Source organism: Accipiter gentilis, chromosome 11, assembly GCF_929443795.1.
Source record: "Accipiter gentilis chromosome 11, bAccGen1.1, whole genome shotgun sequence".
NCBI classification, from domain to species: Eukaryota; Metazoa; Chordata; class Aves; order Accipitriformes; family Accipitridae; genus Astur; species Astur gentilis.
In genome coordinates, this window is record NC_064890.1 from 8,831,177 (window position 1) to 8,849,343 (window position 18,167).

Here is an 18,167-nt window from a genome sequence, read left to right on the forward strand (position 1 = left end):
TATATGTGCATTTAGGCTTTGGACAAGTATTTAGCCTTTCCCTCTTACTTGATTCTTAAGCATCTGTGTTTCTGCCCTCACAGAGCTCATTTCTGTCTTCTGCTCATAATCATTTTTCAGCTCTCTGCAACATCTGCAGGGTTTTTCTTGGGCCCAGCTCTCTCTGCGAGTTTCTGCCCGTGCTCCAGCCGAGGTGCTCTGCCTGTGTGTTCTTGGCTCCCTCTGAATAGCATCGGTGTGAGCTGCCAGATTTCACTCTCATTACTCTTCTGCCAAGACATATCCCTCACATTGCAGCTACATGGCCAAAGTACGGCTGAGCCTCTGCATATGTGGAGGGCAAAGAGTCCTTTCTCACTATTGCTCCTGTTGAGATTCAATCTGGCTGCCAGCACAGCCAGCCTTAGTGTCATACAGGCCTTGCAAAGCAGCTAAGTGGGCACCCTTTCTTTTCTCCATCTGATGTGGGATGAGCTCTGCTGCCACCCATTCTGCTCTAACGGGACCCAATCCTGGCCTGGAGCCCCAAGCAGTGGCATTCAAACCTGGCCTGGCTCCTTCCACGTGACTGGTCAGGATAGGAGAAACTGCAACAGCAAAGGTGATGGCCAGCAGTGGGCAAAGCCCCCTCCACGGCTCCTTCTCGCCCCCCTGTGACTCAGTCATAAGTCAAATCAAAGCCTTCCCAGGTTGGTGCTCCCATCCCTGTCTGGTCTGAGATGTACCTCCCAGTTAGCCACAACAGTACCGAACACTCAGCTGGGAATTTTCCAGGTTAAGATGGTTCTTCTCATTTGTCAAACGAGGCAGTATTTCTCCCTCTGACATATGCACTGGAAGCGCTTCAGAGCAGGAGCTGTTGCCTTGCCCATGGCTGTTCAGTGCTGAACTCTTGTCTCATCACCGCCGACCATTTACTCATGAGATTCAATCTGCCTATTTTGCATACTTAACATATGGCAACATTTTAGGCACCTTTGACCTCCCCCAGAAGAATCTTCTGTCTATTCTGACTTAAGAAAGACACAAGGTGTCTCTGGAGACCTCCAAAGGCACAAAAATCTTTTTAATGAAAATTTAGGCGCTTGCTTTAGGCAGTCTAGCTCACCTAGAATCTACAATATGAGATCAAGGTAGGTGCCCGATTACACAAACAGAGTTTCACCTACCGGTCATATGCTTTGTTGTGTTCTTGATAGCAACACAAAGCAATAGACAGGGATCAAAACAGGGAAAGACTGTTCAGGTTTTTAAAGAAGGGAAAGAATTTTTTAGCAGTAGATTGTAGCTTTTTGCTGCTGAGTTGTTGCCTTTTTTTTTTTTTTTTACATAAAAAGATTAAAAAATTAACAACAGTAGCCTCTCTTGAAATGATCCTTTCCCCTGCCCCCAGAGCCCAGAGTGGTAACTCTTCCATCACATGAATGTTACCTCCAGGCTACAGCATTCAGCGGAGTGTGAAATCACAATTAACGGAGCAAGTGTTTTGTAAGTGAGCAGAGACGGCTGCAAATTACATCCTGCTATTAGCTGATTTTAGAGCAACGCTGTTGAACAGCTTCATGATTACTGGGCTGTGGCGTGTATTAAAAAACCATTAATAAAACATAATTGATTGTGAATTGTGCTTACTGCCTTTATAGGTTTAATCACAAATGTCACAGAAGTTTACTGGAAACAAAAGCTGCCCTCGGCTATCTACGGGAACTGGATTGTTCTAAAAATTTTACTGAACTTGATTTGCAGCTGCTGTAAATCAGTAAACTACTGAAACCTATGGATTTTGCTGACTTAGAGATCCTCTTTGCATTTTTCTTTTCCGGTTGGCAAAGAAAGGTGTGAGAGTGCCTTGCTTCTGCCAGAAAGAACCACTGGAAGCTCGATGGAAACAATATCCTCGGTCTCTCAGACCTGCCATGCACTCGGCTTGCCCTTACAAGCAGGTAATGTCACTGGTAGGGAACAGGAGATGGCAGTTTCTATTTGCTGGGAAACAAGCAACAATACAGACCTATACTTAGAAAATACTCATATTTATTTCTCTCTTTTGGGCCCCAAATTATTTTCAAACCTTAAATCATGTATTCTTACAGGAACCCAGTTATGTTTAATTCTGATCCATGACTCTGTCTGGGCTCATGGACGGACAAGTTACGGCACAGTAAGTTTATGGCTACATTTTTCAAACTTGGATGCCCTACTATGAATTTATGGACTTTAAAAGGCCATTCACAATCAGTCGAATCTGGGACTTTGACAGAATTCGGGTGCCAGCCAGTGATACAAACTGGCTGCTCTTCTGCTTCTGTTAGTGCTATGGGGACCTAAAACTCACTCTCAGGCTGAGAATCCCCAAAGCACTTAAAATCAGGCACTGCCTGTATTTGCTGATCAAGGTGACACCTAACTCCACTTATTAGCCAAATTTAGTCAGAGAAGGACTAAACTCTGCCAAAGTCCCCAGGGAGATACGCTCAGGTATGTGGGCAGGACCTTGCCCCAGCTGTGGGTATTTAAGCCCACACAGTTTTCTCAGCCCACAGAGAAATGGCATAAAGTGAGGACTAAAACCCAGGAGTTCAGACTCTGTCTTGCTACGACCACCAGAAATGCTAGTGCTAGGAGTGTATCAAAAACTTGGAAGAGGACCTAAAATGAAGTAATACAATACTCGCACTATTTATTGACTTTTTGGCAGCCTGTGCCCTGGCAAACAAACTAGTATAAACACTGGGAGTAGATTGCTGAAAAGCATTTCCTGCTAAAGACCTAGCTCTAAGGCTTTTTTTTAAGTAAAAAGAAACCCTTGAAAGCCAATTTTTCCTGTTTCTGCAAAGATGTATCCCACAAAGGCAGGAACAAACATGCCTCATACTGACCAGGGGAGTGTGTTCTTCTGGTAAGAAACCAAATACAATGATATGAAACCAAATATAAGTCAGTCACCACTCAGGCTCATTTGTATTTTGGACCCAGCTATTTGCAGGTGAAGGTGCATCCTGGAACAAACACCTCCGACCTGCAGCAAGCCGCTGCTTTTCTCTATCCTCTGTCCATCCCTCAGCTCTGTTGTAAGCTGTTTTCTTGTCTTCTTTCATGCAGCTCCGCAGCAGTGTATCTACACGCACATATATTTTTATGTGAAGAACCAGACCCTCACATCCCCAACACGCTCGCTGCCTTCTCTTGCTCTAAATGGCCATCGCTATGGCAACGACTGCTTAGCTCAAAATTTAGAGAGGCACTTAGCACAAATTATGAAAGAAGAGATGCAACAGCATTCTGCGTAAAGCCAAGGTTTGATGGCCTGCTGTGGCTCCAGTTTGCCGATTTCTTCAGGACACTCTAGGGACCTTGCCACCTGTGGTCTGGCACCTTGTGCTCAGCGTGGCGAAGGAAACAGCTTTCTCTAATGCTGGCTTTGTCTTTGTTCTTCTCTGTGCTTACAGTAAATGGCATTTAAACCATCTGATCAGCCACAGAACTGAATTTGCAGCCTGCCCAGTCTGGTCCTCAATACCTCTGCCAAAATACTTCATGGTCTGATAGTGTGGGGGGAATTCCTTGCTAATGAAGACAGGGAAAGACACAGGACCTATTTAGAGTCTCTTGAACGGTACTAGTGTTCTGCATCAGCATGCCTGCAGCAGATGAAGGGCCTGCCTGAGTGGTAGGACAAAGCATACCGCATGTCTGTGACACTTCTCCTTGTGAGGAGTCGCTCCGTGGTGCCAAATCTCAGATATGATGATAGAGTAGAGGAAGGACCAACATGAATAATCTCAAGAACTCGTAGTGAATTTAGGAGATTCATGTCTTTCTAAACCTGTATGAACTTTGTCGTCCGTTCTTACATATGGCCACATCTTATATAAGGCAAGATGAAGGTGTCCCTGTCCATTCTTTACTCTTTGGATGAAGCACACTAATTGGTAAAAACTATTCAAAGGGAGACATATTGGCAAGCAAGCTCCTTCTTCATAAAAGTCCTTGGGAAATCCTTTCCCAAGCTCCATTCAGACAACTAGTGCACAAGGATGCAAAACCTAATTGGACCCGGAACAGGCTGGAAGAGTGGGCACTTGTGGACAGAAAAAAAGGCTCTGTTTGCAGCTGAGCATCCCAGGAGCGGATTTACTCTGGGGAAGGTGGAGGTTATATATGTTTTGGATCCTGTTAATGCTACGAGAAGATGCAGTCTGGGGATGAATAGAGTAAACCTGCTTCTAAGAGGAAATCAGTAAGGTGGTTTCCTAATCTAGGGTAAAAACTAGAATGAGAAGAAGGCAGGCATGCAGGTGTGAACTATTCATTGCTGCCTGGCAAGAGCTGTTCTGTTGATAATCTTATTTTCATGGTGGACATAGGCAGGGTGTGGGTGGTGACCATTCACTGCCTCCTCTGCTACAGGAGGGAGGGAGCACATGGGTAGGCAGTAGGTTGCTCAGAACTGATGAAGGCAGGGTAATCTTCTGCCAAGATACTGCTGAGCTGCTCAACAGCTGCTGAACGCTTGTGGTTGGCCAGTGTGGATGCTAAACGTCTGCACAGACTCAGGGTCACTGGAAAAGTTCATGGGGAAGAATTCCACCCTGGACTAGTAAGCTTGAAGACCACAGGTCTTCCCAAGGAATCCCCTGCCTGGGAAAGGCAGGCTGTGAATTTACTCCGGGCATAGGCTACACTGCAGGTTTGCTCTAGCCCTGTGGACTGCTGCAAGATGTGGGACAGCAATTTAAGTTCTGTATACCTTATGGTCACTGTTTACAAAGCACGGGGCTGTGAGACTTTACTGAATTAAGACTTGCTTCATTGTTTGTGGAAACTGTTGTCTCTTTATTGACTTCACTGGGAAGACACAAGCGCACTAGCAGAGAGAATCTGGACCTTAATTTGTAAAGGGATTGTGGACAGCTGTACTGCATGAGGCCAGCAGTCCACCTTTCCTACATCCTCCTCTTGGCAGTTGTTAAAGCTGGTGCCTATGAAAATGAGCAAAAATTGGGAAAGTGCATTGTGCTATTTCCCATGAACACACTCCTAGTCTCCAACAACTTACAGCTCAGGGACTTCCTATGCTGGATGTGATTTCTTTGAATTTATTAACCAGCAATAGATTTAACTTCTACAAACTTGTGCATTTTCCCTTTGAACCCATGAAACTGGTAGCATCCACCAAATGACATTCGGAGCTTTGAAATGGGGTTCTGGAGCTTAGCTAGGAAAAACACCTTTTTTTTTTTTTTTCCATGGTAAAAATACATCTCCTTGTTTGATCCTGTCTTCTTCCAGCTTTGTCCGATGTTCTCTCATTCTTATAGTGGAAAGGTAATATGCCTGACTGAAAATTAGGAGAGAGAAGACAACTTCCAAAGTCGTCCACTAAAGAGAAATGTTCATATCTAATTTTAGACATCTAAAGTGAGGTTTCTTAGTCTGGTTTCCTTTACAATGGACAGATGGAGATAGGAACCTCCAAAAGGCAAATCCTGTCCTGGGTGGGATGAAATACTTTCTGCAGGTGCTGCCTCTACTGTGGAAAGCAGGAGCTTAGTGTGAAAACAACCCTAACTTCACTGCCTCAATCAGAAGCCTAAAGCTAAGCAGGTTGAATTTAACTCCTAACTGTGCTCCTTTCTTCCCTCACTGGAGCCAGACAACAGAGTTTTAGTCAAGGAAGAGTTAAAACTCTTTGCATGGCTGTTTGTATAGAGGCTTATTATTTCCTGGCAGGTGAAGTCCACATTAGGGACGTACTTCTCTCTCACTCCAGGAGGAGTTAGATCTGATTTCTTTTGGGAGGGCCAGGGTTGACTATTCTTTCTGTGGTCTGTGTGCCTTGTAATAACAAACTTTCTTGTTATTACAATTCTCATTGCAATTTAAGATTAATACTTGTATCCTAAATTTCACTGAGGCCAGCATGAATGAATAATAATCCTGTTAAAGAATTCAGGAACCAGCCAAGAGTCACTACTTGTATTTGTTAAAAAAACTGAACCAGAGGTGAGGATTTCATTGCTTTGCTTGCACTTTCCGGCTTTGACTGGGGGGAAGCTCCATGTCTGCCAACATTTCTACCGACCACAGGAACGCTAGCAGAACTGTCCACACAGCAGTGGGCGTGCAGTGAATGCTATTCTGTGATAATTGCCCCAAATTCTTCTGATGAATGCTGATTGAAAAATGTGAGCTGAGAAACCACAAGACCAGGTGCATGCAAAGAAAGTAGGTTAGGAATTGTACATTCCAGATTGTGATCCAGGCTGCATTCCCCTCAAGGGCATATTCTCCTATATCCATAGGTTGTTTCACGGGGGAGGAAGATGACGGAGAAGAGCGATCTCTCAGACCATCTGTCCTTCCCATCGTGCAGATGTGTGAGGAGCAAACGGGCGTGAGGAGGCTTGGGCTGTGGTGTTGCCCCTGTGCCAGCTCCACGGCTCTAAGAGGAGAAGGACCCTACATCGCATGCCGTGAACTGCGGAGGTGTCTTCTGGCAAGGAGAGAAATCAAGAAGCAAATGGCAGACCTGGAAGTGTCTGTTCCAGCAGTAGCTCGGTAGCAGGTCAGACCATTGCTGAGCCTGGGGCCAAATTCTGGGTGTTTCACTGGTAGCGCCTGGGCAGAGGGGAACTGTGGAAGGAGAGCAAGCCCATAAATGGGAAGGAATTCAGGGGAAATTTTAAAATTCATTTTCTAGGGCAGAATGGTAGCTTTGACAAAATCCTAGACCTTTAAGCCACATGACGTTTGCAGGAGAAAAGAACTGCAGTTCACAGGGTTTTAAATTAAGTGGCCTTATGCTCTTTTAGGACCATCACACTAAATTTAGCAACATGTAGTGAAATACCCTCTCTTCAGAGCTCAGTCCCAGCTGCCTGGCCACAGAGGGTGCTGGCACACTTTTTCTCAAAAAGGCAAAATCAGTGTGACAGAAATCCTCTGCCTTTTCCTATTACACACAGGAGTGAAAAACATACATGCAGAATGGTGGAGTCCTGCGAAAGTAGGTGACAATATTTAAAATGGTAAATTCTGTGGCATCTCTCCAATATGAAATGAAGACAATACTTGAGTAACGGCCTACATGTGCTTTATCACAGGCTGCATGTTTTCCATACGTCCCAGTAGGCTGCAGAAGAGACAACTTCATCTTCTCTACTTACTCATGCAGAAGTAACAGGTATTAGACATAGTCAGTCATCCTGACTTAAGGATTTCTCACTGGCTTGGATAAGCTACCGAACACTTTCAGTGTGCCCTACCTGCAGCTTTCCTCTCTAAAACAAGGCTGCAAGGTGTGAAATTGGGGTTTACTGAATTTAGAGCTGAACTTCCACTGATTTCACTCAAACCCAGGCTATTCCCACACGACACCTGAGTCTCAGCTTGTGTGTTCTCTTTCTGATGTATAAAGCCAGGGCACTTTAATTTTTCCAAAGCAGATACCTTGTCTGGTGGTTTACAGCTGATGCAAGATAGGTTACAACAGTGATATAGCCTATCCAAGCAAGGGAGCTTATTGAAACTCTATTTTCCTGTGACTTTCTCCAGGGAGGATTCTCCAGTGTCTGCAATTGTGGCTGAGCTCACTGTTCAGCCTTTCTTTTTCAGTGGGATTTTAATCTTGTTCTCCATTCCTTTACTCAGCCACCTTCCTTTCCTCAAAAGGGAACCTATAACAAATTAATGTCTTTGAGGCCTGTATTCTCCATAATTTTGTTGAAACTGGCTGACATTCAAACTTTATTGGAATTGACAGTTAATGTCATTGCATAAGCCCTATTTCCTTAGGAAACCAGCCTTCAAAAGACCAGAGCATGCTATGAGCACTCTATCCTTGAGATGTCCCAACCTCTAACATTTAAACCTCTCCTATTGTTATGTAAGCCAATAGCACAGTTTTACTTCTGGAATTAGTCAATTATAGGATGTGAGTCCTCTAATATATTTTAGACATCGGGATAGGATGAAATAAATTGCACCCAACCATATCTGTTTCTCTCCACTGGCGGCGAAGAGGGCCTGTGGAACCAGACAGTGGAGTTTTCTGCGTCGAGTGAACTCTTCAGACTCCCCATTTAGTCAATGAGGTCAGCGTAGCCAAAAGAGGTTGGCATGCAATTCATTTTACCAAACGGAGGCATCCGTTTTAGCCTGAATCACACCCTACACTCTATTGACTATATTGATGAAATCCACATTAAGTCAGCTCACATGCAGACATCTACAACAAAGATGTCCAGGTAAGATGGATTCCCCTTCATGCACTCTTAGCTTTTGGTATAGCTAAAGACCAGTCCCTCTGTCACATTCCTATCATACTCCCATGTGCCTTAGTACCAAAAAGCCCCGCTCTGTGAAGGAGGAGCAATACCATATGAAACAGGAAGAACGCACAGTTTGCAAATCCATTTTCTCTATGGGTAGTGTTTCAGTTTCATTCTGGAATCATTGATTTTCTGGCTTCGAGCTGTTGTCTTCATCAAGCCCAGAGGATAAACTTTTTTTTTGCACTGCATCTTTCTCTTTTCTGTGGCTAATGCTAGCTTATTTTCCTTCAAATCTTATGTAAAGCTTTTACAGGAGAATACATCTATGATACGCTCTTCGGCTTGTTTTTTGGAAAAATATGAATAAACCAAAATAAACTGGAAGATTGTCAGTGTCTTTTGCAGATTATCTGTGTTCCAACACTACTCACAGGAAAATGCAAAGTCGATTAAAACCCACCGAGTGTAATAAATATGTTTTTTGATTCTGTCAGCATGGCTAAAGTTGAAAGTTAATGGCAAATCCATAATACAGTCACAGATATCAAATGACATATCAGTCTATAAGCTTGCATTCATGACAGATAAATGTTCTTATTATCTTTTCAGCATGCCCCAGTTAGTCCAGCATGAATATGGTGAGTTAACTTGGTACTCTATAGTTAAAATGCTTGCATGTAGGAAGTTTGCTTTTTATGATAGGACTGCAAATGCTAGAAGTTCTGTTTCTTCAGTCTGTGGACTCCTCCCTTCATTGATTACTGTTCAGCTCAGTCCCTCAGCAACTCTCAGATGTATCCCACTCCTTGTTCCCAGTTGCAATCTCCTTGTGTTCCTCTTCCAAACCCTCCCCCTCTTCATGTTAGCAGCCTCTTTCTCCCAAGTTATTTGTACACTGCAAGACGTTTTGGATGCCCTTAGCATTTCAGTGGCATGTCGGGTTTTTTTTTCGTTCCACCTGACTGCTGGAGATGGAGAAGAGACTCTTCTGGTGATCAGCCCTACTATAGCTGGCTGCTGAGAACAGCAATCGCAGCAAAATTCTGGTTTTGCTTCTGTGATTTTGTCATTCTTCGCATAGATAAGCTGGTCCCAAGCAGAGTGAAGCAATGCAGCCTCTTTCTCTGCTGTGTGGCGTTATTCTGGATGGCATCAGAAGCACCGAGAGGCTCAAGTGTTTTCAGAGAGGACAGACTCTTTAAAGGCTTCAGCTACTGGTCTCTTAAGATGGTTTTCCTAAGTATGTGTAAGCAGTGATTATGTTGAAGGGCTGGTAGCAGCCCAGCTTCAGGATATTCTCAGAGGTTTAACAAAAGTCTCCACCAAATGACTCCTGAGCTCACTCTCAGTGTCCTGCTTCAAAGCATGAGCAACTGCAATTGCTTTCTGAAGAAAAGCTTGCTAGATTTTTTTAAATGGCAAAGCAACAATCCTTCCATCTCCATTTGTACCTCTTGCACAATTCCTGGCTGGAACTTTCTCACCCTTAGCACACTCTCAGCTCACCTTAAAGTGAACCTCAAACAGACCACACCCTACATTTCCATTCAGCTAGGGCTCGAGAGACACATGATGGCAAGTCTTTGACAAATTTAGCAACAGGCACCGCTGAAAGGGTCTCTTACGCGGAGAGAAAACATGTACATTTTTCAAGCTGAATTCAAGAATTTGTGTCAGTCGCTGTATCAACATCCATTAGAGTCAACATGAGACCTTTGACTGGCTCCACTGGTTCATTGAGTCAGGAACATTATAGACTTGAACTATGAGCTCTTGTGTACCAACAGACTGTTTTGAGCTAAGACTGTAATCACGTGGAATAAAACACTGTGCCAGGCAATGGCCAAATTAAGTACTGGTGAAAAAGACTCCATTTGTGTCATCGTGATTATCTTGTTGATGGATCTGGATGGACCATTGTTATCATTAAAACCTTTTTGTTCTCTTGTTCCAGAGTTTTTCATTCACCCTGAATGAATATTTTGTACTTAAACTGAATCTTAGGACCTTACTTAGAACCACTTAAGATCTTAAATTAAATATGAGTGTAATGTGGGAAGGCATAGAAATGTAATACAAAGATCCATAATTTTTCAAGTGGAAAAATTCAATTCCTCCCTCCTTCCCTCTCTTATGTGATGGATCTAGTACAAAGTATATTGAATTTGAATAGGTGTAGTAAGAAAGTCAGAGAGCTTTAATAGATATCTGCATGTGATATAGAGCTGGATCTTGTCTTCAGGTATATGGACACACCTGCATTCACTGTCTGGGACAGCAGTTTAACCTGAGACATGCAAGTGAACTAATTAATTTTGCCAGATGCATGCTGGTGCCCCTTAGTGACTGCTGCAAGTGTGGGTAGGTCCTCATTGTAAACATATTGAGTAAAGGAACAGATGGATCTGCAAAACGAGCATGTGGGCCATGTTAACATGTCTATTAGAGGTCCGTATATGTACACCAACTGATTATTTTCCTTTCTGATAGAAGGTGTAAACTTTCTCCATTGACACTTAAAAGTCAACAGGACTAACTTATGAATTTGTTGTTGCATCTCAGGAGCCATGGAGAAGAAATTGAAAACTCATCAGTTGGCCAGCATGGAGGCTCAGAGGTTTGATGCTTTCAGCTGTTAAGCCTGCTGTTTCAGAGAACCCATTTTAAACTCCTAGATCTGCTGCTCAAATCAATGTGCTGATATTGGTTGGAAGCAATACAGTTCCAGACAGGGCAAGCAATTTATAAAATTTCCATCAGCCTAAGAGTAGCAATGAGCATATATATGCATGCCTGCATGTGGGCTTTCTGGCTGCTTTCAACATTCAGGAAACAATTACAGGAGAGCATTAGCTGTGTTTCAGCGCATATCGTGAGTCTAAAGCAATGGCATGACCTTCACCCAGGGACTGTTGGTATCCCAGATGGCTCAGCAAGGCAACAGGGAAGTAAACCTGTAACACCCCCCATTTTCCTTTGGTTACTTCTCTCTTTTGAACACATAACCCTTACACTCAGAAATATTTTTTCATGGAGTTGTGAACAGCTCTCTCCTTTTCACTAGCTGAACTAATAAACAAGAATATTTTCTACTTCTCCACCACAGGCAAATCCCTTTATGACTGGGGATAAATGCCATCCCTATATTTTACCAATAAGAAGCTGTGAAGAAAACGAATTATGGCATGAATCAATGGCAGAAGATGAAAAGCTCACTTCTTTTCCAGTGCTAGGATTTAACTCTCAGAGATCGTCAGTCCCTAAGAGCAATGAAGAGAACAAGAAGCTAGAGGCAGTGGGGTATTACCTTCAGTACAGCCCAGTCCATGCACGGGAAGAAGTGGTTCCTGTTATAACACTGATATGCTGCAAAAAGTAGACACCATTTAGGGTACAAAAATTCTTTTTCAGGTCTTCATTACCCTAAGCTTATTTGTTTCACCTCAAACACATTAACTGAATTCCTATTTTTCTTTACAAATACTGCCTCACTTAAATTAGAACACTGTGGCCATGGCACTAACCCTTTACAAAGCTATTTTTCCAGAAAGGTGATGAATTTTAATGGGGAAGTGACTGCATAGACAGTAGCAGAACCAAGAGAAAAGAGTTGTACAACATTAGACCAGAACCACTCAAAGTGCCCTGGATATTCATTTTTTTTGTTTATGGGAAAGAGAAAATCCTGACATTTTCTATGAAGGTGTGCTTCAGCACTTTTTGACTTTAGGACAATATCTAATTTAAAGACTCACTTCCCCAAATCTTTTAGGAAAACTCAGGTACACCCTTTATTTCCTACAGTCAACTCATTAAAACTCACAGGAATTTTTTTTATTGGCTTTGGGTTTACAATATAATATACAAAATCCCCTTCCATTTGTTGGAAGGGCTCCAGTCTAGTAAGTAAAACAGTGCACTGAAACTTGGTTCCAGTCTCATCTCTGTCTTTGGCTCACCTCTTTGTGCCTATATAAAATAGGGAAAATATTACTTTCTGACCTTGTGGTTACGTCCTAAGAATTAATGTTTGTAATGTGCTATACACTCCTCCAGCGAATGGTAGTCTCGTCAGTGAGTACACTCTGTTCTTCCTCGCATGGAGGTAAATTAGGTATGCCTCTGGTGGCAGGAGAAATTTGGCCCCATTGGATAGCAACATTAATCCCATCTTCTCCAGGCTTCAGCCAGATTTCATTCAGCTGGCGACATGCCTCAGACCAAACCTCAATGTTGTGACATATCTTACAAGGAAAGATTTTTTTTCGTGGTTATGAGAGGGTGTATTGGTAGGTTGAGCAAGAGCTAGGAGCACACACTCTGGTAGAAGAGGAGATAGTCTCCAGAGAATTACACCACCTGCCTCCTCTGAATGGATTGAAGGAAGAAAAATTAAATAAGGCATGTGGGGTCATCTCTGCTGCTAGCATGTAGAGAAAGAGTCATAAGCTAGCCATCTTCTCAGGGCGCCCTCTTCTTTCTGGGCACACGCAAGTTCCTTAGGAAAATCCCATGGAATTTTCAGAGCACCTGGGTCTGGCTCCCGCTCCAAAGTGCATTCTGGAGAGCCTTTCTAAAATGGCCAGCTGAAATATGAGGGTGTCAATAACCTCTATTGATTTGAATCTAAATTACCCTGGGATAGAGCCCCTGGCATAGATGGACAGCATGTAGGCAGTGGTGCTTGGCAGGCTGACGCTGCTTTCTGAAGCCAGCCTTCATCTTGCAGCCAGAAGAAGGATGTTGCTGGGAAGTCCTCCTCACTGTACTGAAAATAGCCAGCCTATAGCTCAGGGTGCAGCCCACAATGTGCTGGGGGATCCGGACACCGAGGCAGCCCTCTCCCCAAACAACCATCACTCTGTGTCGCCATATCATGACAAGCATCAACTAAAACGTCAGCACACACCGTTCGGGCAAGCATGACTTATTATTGATATTAATTAGTCATATATTTCAATTTTATTTAATAATTGGCTTATTTCTATGTTCACATTACCGTGCCTTTACTTCAACACTTACACACACTCAAAGGTCATCCTATAAATACATTTAATACTTCCACAAATACAAATGCTTTTGTTTGTTTTTTTGATGTTTACTTGCTTGACTGGAGCATTCCACTTGAGCCTCATACCCTAGTTAGTTACAACAGATTGCGAAGTGGGATTCATGCCTGGGTAAAGATAGTTTGCTTGCTTTACAGCACCAAGATAAATGCCGGTCTGAAGCATCGTCATGAGGTCAATCAGGTCTAAGATTTTAAGCACCGAAAGATTTACAATTCCATTCTGACAGCCCCTCTGCTCCTCCTCCCCTTTCCCCCAGCAATAAGACTCATTTAAAGCTTTAAAATATGGGAAGCAGAAAAGGAGTCATTAATTTTACTTACACAACAGCATTCGCACTTGCAAGGTTTTGACAGCTTCACTAAACCCAAAGGAATTCAGATAGCTAGAGCAAATGAATGCGTACCAATACTCGTATTGAAAGGAGGTAGTTTTCAGGGCTGAACACATATTTTCTTCCTGCAGGAAGCTGACACTGATGAGAGTATGTAGGATGTTTTACTACCGCATTCACGTGATCCTACTTAATGTTCTTTTTCCTCCTGTTCAGCATATTCTCTTTGTGTTTCTGAAATCAATAGAACTGCAGCAAGTCAACAGATTATTTCAGTATCTCTTAGGATGCACTGCCTTTACCACCATACTTAGTACCTATTGGTTTTGGTAAGGCAAATAGACTCCTTAAATGTTATATTTGCTACTTAGAAAGTTCAGTTGTTGACTGTGCCTTTTGGGGGATGAGAAATCCAATTGCAGAAAGCTAAACACAGATGCATGGAGCTGAATGATTTTGGAAACAAATACTGTGGGATTTTATTTTTTATCACTGTCATGATTTTGGATGGAAAAAGGAAAACTTGCAATGAATTCATAATAGGCCATTGCATTTCCATCTGAGACAGAAGGAGCGTGCTTACTTCTTCAGAAGGGAAGACAGATGAAGACAGGCAAGCTGCAGAATAAAACAAGAATTAAGTGGTAGCCACTTGCTGATCATTGTTCTGCTATCTGTCCATTATCTGTCTGGGTGTAGGTAGTAAATACCACATGAATTTAAATAAAACCCATTACTCACACTCACTTACAGACGCGAAGATAAGAGTTGCTTGACAGATCTTACACAGGAAACTCGGATGTAATTGAGCCCGTTGCTGTGTTGATTCTCCTCCAGCAAAATCCTCTACCTGTGCAGGAATATTTTAAGACCTCACTAAATTTGAAATGGTGACAGAGTGTTAGGGTTTTTCGCTTATTTGTTTTTTGTATCATTATTGGATCTCTACCATAACAGATGGTGAAATCTCTCCTGAGTAAGCCAAATGCCAGTGCTTTTTCTTACAGGATGTCGTGCAAAAGCGCTAACAGCTCGGCTCCTATTAGTCCTAGAAACTGATGGGCCTGCTCCAGTGCCTTTTAAAGTTCCTGGGTGTCTTTGGATCAGCTCCTTGACACATCTGAATGAGGCAGGCAATCTGCTTTAAACACTTCCTTAGTATTCCCAGAGTTTCTGTTGGACATGCTCTTAAACAAGCTAATAATCTCTCTTTAAACAACACTTTCTTTTTATAATACACAGGCTCCCTTATACACAAGTGGAAGGTCAGGGCAGTTGGCAGGTAGGTTTAAAACACCCATTTGCTTTTCCTTCTTGAATGAGGGACTGCTTGTTTCTGAGATGGCCACTGCTGGTAGCTTGTGTTTGCTGGCAGCAAACACCTATAAGTTTACAGTTGACAGAGATTAGATGGGTGACAATCATTTTGACCAGTCTTGTCTCTCCTTGGTCCTTTCCCTGCGTCTTTTGCTGTGCCATACTGTAGAAACATGGCTTAATGGCTATAAAGGGATACTTAGAGCTATTTCATGCTCCTAGGGCTGTCCTAATCGACTCTTTTCTCTCATCACGATTAACTTATGAGCTGATAATCAGGAAATCTCAACTGAATTCACAGTTCTGTGTCAGGTGTGACTGTAGGCACATTACTCCATCCCTGTAAGTCCCATATTCCCCACTGGTGGTATGAGAGAAGTTGGAGTCCTTTCATCACACTGATGCGCTGTGAAAGTAGGTTTGGGTATATTTATAAAGCCCATAAATTTAGATTTTCTTCTATTATATCAACCTGCGTTTCATGTTAAGATTCTTATTTTCAAGCATACATACCTGTTTATGTTCACTTGTTTCATTGGATTACTTTTTGATTTATGGATCAAAAGGTTTTAGAAGATACGTTGCTTAGAAGACGACTGTGAAATGCATGAATCGAGGAGTATATAGATATCTCAAAACTCTAGCAGCATTTGGCTGTTAATTGGGGTTGCAGGGGAGGAAATGAGTGGAAAAAAGTGTTTGAGAAGCACCTGTAGCAAAAGTCCTAAGCCAATGGCTCCCAATTGACAGTGCTCAGTGCTTCACTGCACAGGCACAGAACAAAACTCCAGAGCCCTAGGAGAGAAGGCAGACTGGTGGCATACTGAGCGGGGGGTGCCTGCAGCTGGTGGGGAGGGACAAGATGCTGCTGGGTTAGTCCTGAGATGCCTTCCTCAGAGCTGGAGGGAGGTGGAGGGAGGTGCTCCTGCATCCGTGTAGTCCATGGCATTTATCCTTCTCTGCATGTATTCTCTCCTCACCAAAAAGCTTGCCTGTACTTCACTTGCTTCATCTCAGACATCATCAGAGGAGGAGGAACCCATGGTGGTCCCCAGACAAAGAGGGATTTGTGTTGTTGAACCTCTGGTCTGAACATGTCCCAAACTGGCGCTCAGGTTTGAGTCTTTCCTTTGCACTTAAAGAAAATGGCAGGTAAGTGCTTCTCATCCCCTCCCTGGTTCCTCAGATGAGATAGATACCTGGATTTGTGACAAATACTGTAGTTTAAGCATTGTGTAAGTATAACTAGGAGTCCTAACAAGGCAGAACGCTCGCTGCAGTAGGTTTTATATGCATGCCAAGAGGGAGTCCTTCCCTCTTTTATCTCTGGGACTGTCTGTGTTGGATAACAGCCAAAAGCTGGCAGTGGACACTGAGTGACTCAGTAGCCATAGGGACTAGATATCTGCAAACCTGATACAACCCTAGTTACGTACAGATGTTCATGGGTTTGGGCTTTCATTACTCTAGGCTCCTTTGTTTTCCAGAAGGATAAGCCCTGACTTTATCCACTTTGGCATTTTCCTTGAGAGAGGAGACAGATAGCAGAGGGGCAGAGGAAAGAAGGGGATTTATATGAAATGTCTTAAAGGAGAGTAAATTTCTTTTGACTTCTTCCTGTGGAGTTTTCATATTTATTGGGAAGGAAATCATGCTCAGCAATTGTCATCGACTCCCAGAGAAGTGCTGCATCTGATTGAAGGTACATATTGTGTCAAACCTCACTGTCTCTCAGACATGACATGTGACAGCTGAAATCATTTGGGATGCTCCAGTTAAAGGAATTGAGGTCCAAATTCCCAGGAGCTGTGGACAGTTTCTGTATATAAAACTCTCTTTGACTATAAAGGGGATTTTTCAAAAGGATTGAAAATCTGTTTAGCTGCTCTCATAGAGTTAATTCTGCATTCTCTTGATCACCCAAATAGCCCTTCACTACATCTGATCCAGTCTCGCTGCAATTATCTTAGCAAATAGGATGGGACATGGACCACTCTCTAGTCGGGATACCATCTGGCACAGCTGTGCTGTACCCTTACAGCTAAAATGTCTGGCACTCCAGAACCGGATGGTCACATCCAGGAGTCTGTTGTGAATGCTGCTGGGGCTGGGACAGACAGTGTCCAGCCTCTTCCCAGGAGTTGCATTGGGAGAGTTTCCTTGGTCAAAACTCAAGGGCCAGAGACTGTGTTAGCAATTAAGTGATATGGATGATCATATTCTGGTGTCTGTCACTGCTTAAGACCTGTAGTTGCAACCTTCGAGCTCCTCTGTTATGAATACGGATGTTCAGAACTGTGCACAGTTCAGATGAGGATGCTAGACACTAGTGTCAATAGCTATGTCTAGTCTAATAAATTAAATTTACGTGGGACCATTCTCAGGCAATGAGATCATTAGGCCCACAGTGGTGGACCCCCATACAGCTAACCTTTCTCAGCCTCTAAAATAGGGTGCCCACATTGCAAATGTTTATAGTGAATGGTCCCCACTATGTGCTAAGTCCCAAGCCATGTCTAGGAAGTATTTGGGACACTGTCATGTCCCAGAAGAACTCCGGGTCTCAGGTCAGAACTATGCCAGGGATCATTCAAGCAATTTCTCAGCGTAGGCAATTGGATTATATTGTCTAGGAGTTTTCACTGGCACTGTTTAGCTTAATAGTAATACACAGAGACAGTCCTCACTACTTCTACTAGAGAAATCTTGGCTGATGCATCCTAGCACTGAATTTGCTTTGCTAACAGCTGCATGAAGATTGTTCCTGGGCATCCTCTTGTGGATGAGAAAACTTGTGTGTCTTTTCCTAAGAGGTCTCCAGTATAAGCTTCCAGGTGCTAACAGGAATTCCTCATACTTTCCTAAAGCTGAAAGCTCCTTTGCTGAAAACAACAGAGGGGACACACACATAAGCAGTGAATGCAACTTCCAGGGTATAGACAGAAAGGATATTTTCTGTAGATGCAAGGTAGTGTTGGTGCCATTGCACAGGATACCACTTAAAACTTGTGTATAATCCATGTATTATTGTAAAAATAGTAACGGAAATAGGAATAGGTGCAGAAAAGGACTACTACAATAACCAGGGGAGGGGTGAGCCTGTTTTAAGGGAGGAGAGCAATGTGGCTTTACTTATTTAGCTGAGTAAAAGGAAAGCTGAAGGTTTTGACA

General features: G+C 43.1%; 1 protein-coding gene across 9 annotated transcripts in view; it reads right to left on the bottom strand.

Moving 5' to 3' along the window:
- GRM3 (glutamate metabotropic receptor 3) overlaps positions 1-18,167 on the bottom strand; it is a 106,095-nt gene that overhangs the window by 53,043 nt on the left and 34,885 nt on the right. For 2 of the 9 annotated variants that reach the window (XM_049814085.1, XM_049814092.1), the window contains exon 2: positions 14,421-14,529. The exons of 2 other annotated variants lie outside the window; for them this stretch is intronic. The gene's annotated coding sequence lies outside the window, so the exon portion shown is untranslated. Of the gene's footprint in view, positions 1-11,583; positions 11,643-14,420; positions 14,530-18,167 lie in introns of all 9 variants that reach the window. 5 more of the 9 variants (XM_049814090.1, XM_049814089.1, XM_049814088.1 and 2 more) reach the window with 5 other exon arrangements.